The 11,747-nt window shown below is 44.1% G+C and overlaps 1 pseudogene; it reads left to right on the top strand.

The window, feature by feature from the left end:
* The first annotated feature begins 1,337 nt into the window (after positions 1–1,337).
* LOC123490920 lies at positions 1,338–9,706 on the top strand (annotated as a pseudogene).
* The last annotated feature ends 2,041 nt before the right edge of the window (positions 9,707–11,747 follow it).

Raw genomic sequence — 11,747 nt, 5'->3', positions numbered from 1 at the left:
TCACTAACTGTAAGTCGCTCTGGATAAGTGCGTCTGCTAAATGTCTAATATGTAAATGTAAAGTGATCAATGCCGTTTGAGATTCTGTGCAGATTATTATAGCAATTGTGAAGATTTCCACAGACCTGCGACCCTGAACGCTTTCTGTGATTACATAAGAAGACATTTATTGTTACAGTAACCTCAAAACGTGGCCGTGGATGGGATCAGTTTAAGGTTGAATAAATACTGTTACATTAGTTTGTAAGATAGTTACTAGCTTCATGTTAGGCTGTCTTACAAAAGTAATATTGAAGTGTGTCTGGCTTGAATTCCAGTTTGTCTACAAATTAATAATTGAAATGTTGGATTCATGTCTCCATTTTCAACCAAAAATCAAAGTTAATTAATAGGTCCAAATCAAACTTTAAAGGATTTGATTTAGTCATTCTTTAACTTAGATTTTTGGTTGAGAGACTTGAGTTGGAGACATGAATCCAACATATTATTTTGCTAACTTGCAGATTCCATTTGAAAGCAACCAAAGTTGAAACCCTAGGCCTATATGTCTATTTTTAGTTGAATCCTGGGTTAAATTCAAACAATAGCTGTTGGATGACTTCTCAAAGGCTATATAGGCCTAAATTGCATCATTGATGATATGACTGATAAAATATGGTTACATTTCATTTGCCCTGTTAAACCTACTCCTTGGAATGACTTTGATAGCAACAGTGAATCTATTAAGTGGAGATTTCTCAACAATCATTCTCACGATAGCACATTGGTAACAGTCTGTAACAAATGAAAGACAAGCATGGGCCTGGTTAAAACACTGGATGGGAGACCAAAGGGTAGCTGTAGATAGATCAACTCTCCAGTAGGGAGGTGCTGCCCAGCCTACTGTTTTTTTCTGATAGAGGATATAACGTTGAAGATCTGATGTTGTTTCAAAAGGTACAAATTCAACATATTTTATACAAAGGTTTGTCAGTGTTGAAAATGTAACCATGTTGATGTAATCCTGTAGTTGAATTGTCACCCTCAAAAAAATTGTTTGTTAATAACTTTTTTCAAATCCAATGTATTTTCCATGTAACAATACATTGACAAATGATGTTGAAACAATGTTGATTTAACCAGTTTGTGCCCAGTGGGTAGTGATGTAGGCAGTACATAGTTCTAAACTTCCATTCTATATGTACAGAGGTGTTAGCCTGGAACATTGGAACATTGTTGGAGGCAACCCGATGTCTAGAGAGACTAGTGGTAGGGGCTCCGAGAAAATGTCGATAAGTATTGTAACATTTGTTTGGAACAAATTATTCACTATAAAACCACCCTCTGTTGTCCAATAGGAAGAAGCTATGCCCAGTCTGCAGGAGGCTGAGGAGACCATCGAGGCAGTTAACGCCAATGGTGCGCCTCCCTGAGAAGACCAAGCAGAGGCTGCAGGGAGAGGGAGGACCTCATGATTGATGTTGAGCGAGCTAACGCAATGGCCTCCAACCTTGACAAGAAGCAGAGGAACTTTGACAAGGTGAAAATGAATAAACCTCACCCTAGGGGGATATTTTATGTCTGCTATATGATCAGTTGTAGTGTAATTGTACAATATTCCTGATTCAAAACTCCATCAATGAGTTCTAATGAAAATCCCATGGATTTCCCTAGGTTCTGTCAGAGTGGAAGCAGAAGTATGAGGAGGGCCAGGCTGAGCTGGAAGGAGTTCAGAAGGAGGCTCGCTCTATGAGCACTGAACTCTTCAAAATGAAGAACTCCCTACGAGGAGGCTCTGGATCATCTGGAGACTCTGAAGAGAGAGAACAAGAACCTGCAACGTGAGGATCTGACAGCAGATCTATTTTGCTCTCATGTTTGACTAGTGTTTTGAAAATTACATCCAGATTACCACATGCACCATCTCTCTGAATTTTCATGTACAGTATAAAAATTAATTATGGGGGTCTCGTAATCGGTGTTCCTTCGAACAACCCAATGAAGTGGAGGGGCAATTAGATTTGCAAGACCATATGAAGTGCTGTTAATGAATTATCTGTTATTATGATTCAGTGTCAACTTCAGTGCATTGTTAATATCCACAAAAAAATCTCCCCAAGTCCAAACTGCTCCTGTGTTTGTGTGTGCAGAGGAGATCTCTGACCTGACTGAGCAGATCGGAGAGACTGGCAAGAGCATCCATGAGCTGGAGAAGGCCAAGAAGACTGTGGAGACAGAGAAGTCTGAGATCCAGACAGCTCTGGAGGAGGCTGAGGTACAAACTACAGCTGTTTGATGGGAAAAGCAGTGTTACACGAGCCAATACCAACTACAGTCTAATGCTCCCTGTATTGGTGTTTATTGTAGTCATATATATTTAATTTCTGTGTTATTCACGTCCAAATGTATTGAACACAATTCGCCTGACCTTCTTCTCCTTGTCCAGGGCACACTGGAGCACGAGGAATCCAAGATTCTGCGTGTGCAACTGGAGCTGAACCAGGTCAAGGGTGAGGTGGACAGGAAGCTGGCTGAGAAGGACGAGGAGATGGAGCAGCAGATCAAGAGGAACAGCCAGAGGTTGACTGACTCCATGCAGAGCACCCTGGACTCTGAGATCAGGAGCAAGGGAATGACGCCTAGGGTGAAGAAGAAGATGGAGGGAGACCTGAACGAGATGGAGGTCCAGCTGAGCACACGCCAACCGCCAGGCGGCTGAGGCCCAGAAACAGCTGAGGAACGTCCAGGGACAGCTCAGGAGGTAAAGGGAATGGGACATCAGGCTCAAAACCTGAACATGGGGAGGGATTTGTTTGTGAATCTTTAAAAAAGGATAGAACAGAGGAATTGAATGGATTGGACTAATATGCTGCTGCTAGAAATGCTTAGGGATATTGAGGAAATTCTACCAATAACACATTTCTATCACCGATCCTATCACCCCTACTTTCCACAAGTCCTAATGAACCTGTCATTACGAAACCCCAGGACCCAATTGCACCTTGATGACGCCCGTCCTTGCGCTCAAGAGGACATGAAGGAGCAGGCAGTTATGGTGGAGCGCAGAACGGTCTGATGGTGGCTGAAATCGAGGAGCTGAGAGTTGCTCTGGAGGTGACAGAGAGAGGCCGCAAAGTGGCTGAGACTGAGCTGGTAGACGCCAGCGAGCGTGTTGGACTGCTACACTCCCAAGTACAGGTCAAAATCTATTTCTTATGAAACCAAACATACCATTTACACACCTGATATTCGACAGTGCTTGCTTTTAAATGTCATAACTTCTGCCTTATAACATGTAAGTTCCTTGAGAGTCAAACAAATTGTCTTGTTTCCCACAGAACACCAGCCTTCTGAACACCAAGAAGAAGCTGGAGACTGACCTAGGTGCAGGGAGAGGTGGAAGACATCGTCCAGGAAGCCAGGAATGCAGAGGAGAAGGCCAAGAAGGCCATCACTGACGTGAGTCCTAATGATCTATTAAATTACATCAACTTGATTTGTCCCCAATGGTAATTGGTAATTGGGCTGGTTAACACTAGAATTGCGCTGAGCCTCGAGGCATCCCAGTTTGAGCCAATGTAGATTCTAACAGCCTAATAAATACATTTATTGCCTTCAGAAAGTACCCCTGACTTATTCCACATGTTGTTGTTCCAGCCTGAATTCAAAATGGATTACATTTTTTTTTTTCACCAATCTACAAACAAAACTCCATAATGACAAAGTGAAAACATGTTTTGAGGAAATTTTGGAAATGTGATAAATGAAATACAGTCAATACTTTGTAGAAGCACCTTTGGCAGCGATTACCGCCCGATTAGTCTTGGGTATGTCTTTTTCATGCTTTGCACATCTGGATTTTGGGATTTTCTCCCATTGTCCTTGCAGATTTTCTCAAGCTCTGTTAAGTTATATGGGGAGTGGATGCTTGAACAGAAAACTTAAAGTTTTCCATTGATTTTCAATGGGATTCAAGTCTGGGCTTTGGCTGGAGTTTCAAATGTTTGTTCTGGAAGCCATTCCAGTGTTGCTTGACTGTATGCTTGTGGTCACTGTCCTGTTGGAGCGCACATTTTCTGCCCCCAGTCTAAGGTCGCTTGCACTCTGAATCAGGTGTGCCTGTATTTTGCTCCATTCATGGTTCCCTCTATACTTACCAGTCTCCCTGCCTGCTGAAAGGGATCCCATAGCATGATGCTGCCACCACCATGCTTCACGGTAGGGAAGAAGGGTGATGAGCTTTGCCTGGTTTTCTCCAGACATAGCAGTTTGCATTCAGGCCAAAGAGTTCCATTTTTGTGTCATCAGACCACATAATCTTTTGCCTTATGCTCTTAGTCGTTCATGTGCCTTTTTGCAAACTCCAGGCGTGCTGTCATGTGCCTTTTTCTCAGTAGTGGCTTCCATCTAGCCACTCTCCCATAAAGCCCAGATTGGCGAGTGCTGTTGAGACGTCCTCGTGGCAGGTTTTCCCATCTCAGCCAAGGAACTCTGTAGTTCTGTCAGAGTGGTCCGGTTGCTCAGTTTGGTCGGACGGCCAGCTCTAGGCAGAGTCTGGTAGTTCCATATTTTTTTCAATTTCCCAATGATGGAGACCACTGTGGTCTTGGAAACGTTCAACATTTGTTTTATACCCTTCCCCAGATACACAGTACCAGTCAAAGTTTGGACACACCCTACTCATTCCAGGGTTTTTTCTTTATTTTTAGTATTTTCTACATTGTAGAATACTAGTGAAGACATCAAAACTATGAAATAACACATTTGGAATCATAAGTAACCATAAAAGTGTTCAACAAATCAAAATATATTTGAGATTTGAGATTCTTCAAATAGCCACCCTTTGCCTTGATGACAGCTTTGCACACTCTTGGCATTCTCTCAACTCAGCTTCAACTGGGAATGCTTTTCCAACAGTCTTGAAGGAGTTGGCTGCTTTTCCTTCCACTCTGCCGTCCGACTCATCCCCAAACCATCTCAATTGGGTTGAGGTCAGGGGATTGTGGAGGCCAGGTCATCTGATGCGGCATTCATCACTTCCCTCCTTCTTGGTAAAATAGCCTTTACACAGCCTGGAGGTGTGTTGGATCATTGTCCCACTAAGCCCAAAACCAGATGGGATGGCGTATCACTGCAGAATGCTGTGGTAGCCATGCTGGTTAAGTGGTGCCTTGAATTCTAAATAAATCACAGACTGTGTCACCACAACAAAGCACCCGCACACCATAACACCTCCTCCTCCATGCTTTACGGTGGGAAATACACATGCAGAGATCATCCGTTTCACCCACACCGCATCTCACAAAGCCACGGCGGTTGGAACCAAAAATCTCCAATTTGGAACTCCAGACCAAAAGCAATGCAGATGTAGATGCACAGTGGCTAGGGAAAAACCTCTTAGAAAGGCAGGAACCTAGGAAGAAACCTAGAGAGGAACCAGGCTCTGAGGGGTGGCCAGTCCCTCTTCTGGCTGTGCCGGGTGGAGATTATAAGAGTACATGGCCTTTAAGGCCAGATCATTCTTAAAGATGTTCAAACGTCCATAGATGACCAGCAGGGACAAATAATAATCACAGTGGTTGTCAGTTGGCTTTTCATAGCCGAGCATTCAGAGGATGAGACAGCCGGTGAGAGAGAGAGATGAAAACAACAGGTCTGGGACAAGTTATTGATATGTTCATCAAGAGAGAGATCAGGGTCAAGAGTAACGCTGAGGTCCTTCAGTTTTATTTGAGACGACTATTCAACCATCAATATTAATTGTCAGATCAAATGCAGATCTCTTTTTTTCTTGGGACCTAAAACAAGCATATATGTCAGAGTTTTAAAGTTTTAAAAATGCAGCCATTCACTGCCTTATGTCTGAAACACAAGCTTCCAAGGTAGGCAATTTTGAGCTTCCCACCATGTTTTGTTGAAATGTAGGGTTAGGGTTAGTGTGTCGTCCGCATAGCAGTGAGAGTTTAAGTTGTGTTTTCGAATGACATCCACCAAGAGGTAGAATATATAGTGAAAACAATAGTGGTCCTAAAATGGTAAAAATTCTAATAATTAGCTGGTTGATTATCTGCATCCAGTTAATTACAACTAAGGTTGGAGCAAAAACCTACAGAAGGGTAGCTCTCCAGGAACTGCGTTGCTCTAAGCGTTGCTGTAGCGTTGCTCTAAGCGTTGCTGTAAGCGTTGCTCTAGCGTTGCTGTAGCGTTGCCTAGCGTTGCTGTAAGCGTTGCTGTAGCGTTGCTCTAGCGTTGCTGTAGCGTTGCTGTAGCGTTGCTCTAGCGTTGCTGTAGCGTTGCTGTAGCGTTGTTCTAGCGTTGCTGTAGCGTTGTTCTAGCGTTGCTGTAGCATTGCTCTAGCGTTGCTGTAGCATTGCTCTAGCGTTGCTCTAGCGTTGGAAATCCCTGGTCTAGAGAGAAACACATTAAACAAACTACCATTCCAGGCGGCCATGATGGCTGAGGAGCTGAAGAAGGAGCAGGACACCAGCTCTCACCTGGAGAGGATGAAGAAGAACCTGGAGGTCACAGTCAAGGACCTGCAGCACCGCCTGGATGAGGCTGAGAATCTGGCCATGAAGGGAGGCAAGAAGCAGCTCCAGAAACTGGAGTCCAGGGTGAGTTAACAGCAGGGTGGATTAGAGTGGATTGAAAGACTGATTTCTGGATATTTATTTGATCATGTAAAAATACACAGGGGCATTGTGTAATGACTTTTCTCTCAATAACCCACCTAGATAAGGAAAAGCTGTTGTTAACATTACAGATCCCTTCCATTAAAATTGTAAAAGTACATATGAACAGACAACTATTGTGCCTCCTTGACCGAGTAGAAGACTCTGTTTTACAAAGATTTGTTACTTATGATTTCACCACCTCAAACACATGCCTATGTTCATGTCTTCTACAAAGGTGCGTGAGCTTGAGACTGAGTTGGAGGCCGAGCAGAAAAGAGGTGTAGACGCGGTCAAGGGAGTCCGCAAGTATGAGCGCAGAGTCAAGGAGCTCACTTACCAGGTAAGAGGAAGTGCCTTCTTCACACACTTGACACTAACACAGACAGGTTGGTGTATAAAACTGAGGCATTGATTCTTTGATTTTGTCCCACAGACTGAGGAAGATAAGAAGAACGTTGGCAGACTTCAGGACCTGGTAGATAAGCTGCAGATGAAATGAAGGCCTACAAGAGGCAGGCTGAGGAAGCGGTGAGTCACAGACTTAGTCAAATACTCTGAAAGCTTTCGAAAACATATTTTTCCCTAGTTAACTTCTGTCAATACAGTTTAGTTAAAGCTGAGATCCGCCAAAGGTGAAACAGCAACACTGGTTGCCCCAGGCACATTTGTTATCATTTTTGTTTTGTTTATCAAACGAAGGAGATGAGTATGAAGATTTGTGCTAAAATAAAATCTATTGTGTGTGCAAGTTAGTGAAATGCTCAACTTGCAAGCCCTACCCAACAGTGCAGTAGTCAATAATAGTATAACTAATAAATACATATATAACCCTAACACGAAATAAACAAGGGGAAAAAAATATATAATTTAGAAAAAAAAAGTGTTTGTTGTTTTAAGTAGCGTCTTTGTTGTTGTAATAACGGACGTGGCAGCTTCACTGCAACGGATTCCAACTTTAAAGTACTTCTGCACAACAGGCAGTTGATATTGCAAGTTATTGCTGAAGACATTTCTGAGTACCTCCTATGTCTGTGTTTCCTACTTAAAGAATAGGGTTAGTATTCATATTAATCTGCTGTTATGGGGTTTGGTCTACTGGTAGCACTGCAGTAACACACTTTCTCTGCTGTATCATCTAGCCCCCCTATATACGTACATTGCTGTCTTTCTCTGCTGTATCATCTAGCCCCCTATATACCGTACATTGCTGTCTTTCTCTTGCTGTATCATCTAGCCCCCTATATACCGTACATTGCTGTCTTTCTCTGCTGTATCATCTAGCCCCCTATATACCGTACATTGCTGTCTTTCTCTGCTGTATCATCTAGCCCCCTATATACGTACATTGCTGTCTTTCTCTGCTGTATCATCTAGCCCCCCTATATACCGTACATTGCTGTCTTTCTCTGCTGTATCATCTAGCCCCCTATATACCGTACATTGCTGTCTTTCTCTGCTGTATCATCTAGCCCCCTATATACCGTACATTGCTGTCTTTCTCTGCTGTATCATCTAGCCCCCTATATACCGTACATTGCTGTCTTTCTCTGCTGTATCATCTAGCCCCCTATATACCGTACATTGCTGTCTTTCTCTGCTGTATCATCTAGCCCCTATATACCGTACATTGCTGTCTTTCTCTGCTGTATCATCTAGCCCCCTATATACCGTACATTGCTGTCTTTCTCTGCTGTATCATCTAGCCCCCCTATATACCGTACATTGCTGTCTTTCTCTGCTGTATCATCTAGCCCCCTATATACCGTACATTGCTGTCTTTCTCTGCTGTATCATCTAGCCCCCTATATACCGTACATTGCTGTCTTTCTCTGCTGTATCATCTAGCCCCCCTATATACCGTACATTGCTGTCTTTCTCTGCTGTATCATCTAGCCCCTATATACCGTATTATTGCTGTCTTTCTCTGCTGTATCATCTAGCCCCCTATATACCGTACATTGCTGTCTTTCTCTGCTGTATCATCTAGCCCCCCTATATACCGTACAATGCTGTCTTTCTCTGCTGTATCATCTAGCCCCCTATATACCGTACATTGCTGTCTTTCTCGCTGTATCATCTAGCCCCCTATATACCGTACATTGCTGTCTTTCTCTGCTGTATCATCTAGCCCCCTATATACCGTACATTGCTGTCTTTCTCTGCTGTATCATCTAGCCCCCTATATACCGTACATTGCTGTCTTTCTCTGCTGATCATCCAGCCCCCTATATACCGTACAATGCTGTCTTTCTCTGCTGTATCATCTAGCCCCCTATATACCGTACATTGCTGTCTTTCTCTGCTGTATCATCTAGCCCCCCTATATACCGTACATTGCTGTCTTTCTCTGCTGTATCATCTAGCCCCCTATATACCGTACATTGCTGTCTTTCTCTGCTGTATCATCTAGCCCCTATATACCGTACATTGCTGTCTTTCTCTGCTGTATCATCTAGCCCCCTATATACCGTACATTGCTATGTGACGATTAAAAAAAAACTTTAAATACTTACAAAATATATATATATATCTGAATTTGCTACCTGAATCTTCAAACTTTGAAACTGATGTTATGCTCTCCCTCGCTTTTCCTCACCCAGGAGGAAGCAGCCAATCAGCACATGTCTAAGTTCAGGAAGGTTCAGCATGAGCTGGAGGAGGCTGAGGAGCGTGCGGACATCGCTGAGACTCAGGTCAACAAACTCAGAGCCAAGACCCGCGACACTGGAAAGGTACAGAGCTACACCTGACTCATGTTCAAATATGACCACATCAACACCACCTATGCTTCACTATAATTCAAACTAGGTTGGTACTTCGACATTCTAAATAGAAAATCCAATCTGAGCACTGCTTGATCCATTATATTATTTTGATGTTCATATATTTTGCATGTTCATTATTACTGATCCATTTGTTTCCTTCTTCCTTCCTACAGGGCAAAGAAGCTTCTGAATAAACAAGATGAAGTCTCTTAACATCTTACTGTGTTGCATAAAATAGGACTTTTATGATGACATTTTGAGCATTGATTAAAAACATGTTGGCCAACATATACTTATTTTTTGACTGTGGACTTATTACTCAGCAAACAGCTTTTTTCATACCATAAAAATATTTCACTTTATTTAAAGGAGCAATCTGGGGATTCCAAAAAACAACAAAGCATTCACCCCAACAAAGCAACCATGTTTCTGGGGTAAACCGCTGAGGGATGAGGCTGTTTCTGGGGTAAACCGCTGAGGGATGAGGCTGTTTCTGGGGTAAACCGCTGAGGGATGAGGCTGTTTCTGGGGTAAACCGCTGAGGGATGAGGCTGGAGGTAGTGGAGCTCTGGAGTTAGGGTTAGGGTTAGGGAGTTAGTGGAGCTCTTTGTTCATGTCAATACCAGAGCATTATTACATTTAGAACCTTCAGCCAGAAGGGTCCTACTAATCACCCCCAACAACCCCCAACAACCCCCAACAACACCAAACAACCATCAACAACACCAAACAACACCAAACAACCCCCAACAACCCCCAACAACCCCCAACAACACCAAACAACCCCCAACAACCCCCAAACCCCCAACAACACCAAACAACACCAAACAACCCCCAACAACCCCCAACAACACCCAACAACCCCCAACAACCCCCAACAACACCAAACAACACCAAACAACCCCCAACAACCCCCAACAACACCAAACAACCCCCAACAACCCCAACAACCCCCAACAACACCAAACAACAAACAACCCCCAACAACCCCCAACACCCCCAACAACACCAAACAACACCAAACAACACCAAACAACACCAAACAACACCAAACAACACCAAACAACACCAAACAAGTACCAATAACAACCCCATGAACATATAGCTAGGTAGCTGTTTCTAATCAATTTGTCCTGGGAGATGAACATTGGATTGTTATTTTACTTGACATGCATCTTTGATTAATCTCTCCTCATTCATCTTTCAAGCACCACATGGGTTTATAGGCTCATGTAAACCCAATGAGGAGATGGGAGAGATGGAACATGCTGGAACCAAAACCATATGAGGAGATGGGAGAGATGGAACATGCTGGAACCAAGCGTCTCAAATGGAACCAAGTTATATTTTCGCCACGTATTTCTGAAACCCAGGTTCTTCTGACACCCATTTTGACCTTATTAGTGGACCAGGATGTCCTCACGTTGCTGACATTGGCCCCATAATAGAGCTACTGTCATGAGGTGAGGTGTATGTGTGGTGGAAGTCAGGCGCAGGACACCGAGGCTCAGTCCAACAGAGTTTACTCAACAATTCCAAAAGGAAACGGTAAACAAACGACCTCCAAAAATAAGAGGCGAGCATTTACGCAACAAGCGTAAAACACTAAAATAACAAACAAGAAGCAAAACACCAGCACAACGACAGGCCGAACAACAACACACAATCCTACCAAGAAAAAAACGGAACTTATAGGACAGGTGATGAATACACAATAGGACACAGGTGTGACAGACAGACAAAGGCAATCACACACAGAAACATAGATCGGTGGCAGCTAGTACTCCGGGACGGCGACCGCCGATGCCTGCTCGTACCAGGAGGGGGAGCAGCCTCGGCAGAATCCGTGACAGTACCCCCCCTTGACGCGCGGCTCCAGCCGTGCGCCGACCCCGGCCTCGGGACGGCCAGGAGGACGCGGACCGGGCGCGTGGGATGCCCACGATGGAAATCAGTCAGGAGGGATGGATCGAGGATGTCCCTCCTGGGCACCCAGCACCGTTCCTCCGGACCGTACCCCTCCCACTCCACGAGATACTGGAGACCACTCATCCGGCGCCTCGAGTCCAAGATGGTCCGGACTCTGTACGCCGGGGCCCCCTCGATGTCCAAAGGGGGCGGAGGGGTCTCTCCTATCTCATTATCCTGGAGTGGACCAGCTACCACCGGCCTGAGAAGAGACACATGGAACGAGGGGTTAATATTTTTGTACTCTATAGGCAGTTGTAACCTGTAACACACCTCGTTCAACCTTCTCAGGACTTTAAAGGGCCCCACAAAATCTACCGAGAGGTGGGACCATGGTCGTTGTGGAACGGGCAGAGGATGT

Source organism: Coregonus clupeaformis, unplaced genomic scaffold (assembly GCF_020615455.1).
Source record: "Coregonus clupeaformis isolate EN_2021a unplaced genomic scaffold, ASM2061545v1 scaf5559, whole genome shotgun sequence".
NCBI classification, from domain to species: domain Eukaryota; kingdom Metazoa; phylum Chordata; class Actinopteri; order Salmoniformes; family Salmonidae; genus Coregonus; species Coregonus clupeaformis.
The sequence above is the reverse complement of the archived record's forward strand: the minus strand, read 5'-3'. Positions and strand labels throughout refer to the sequence as shown.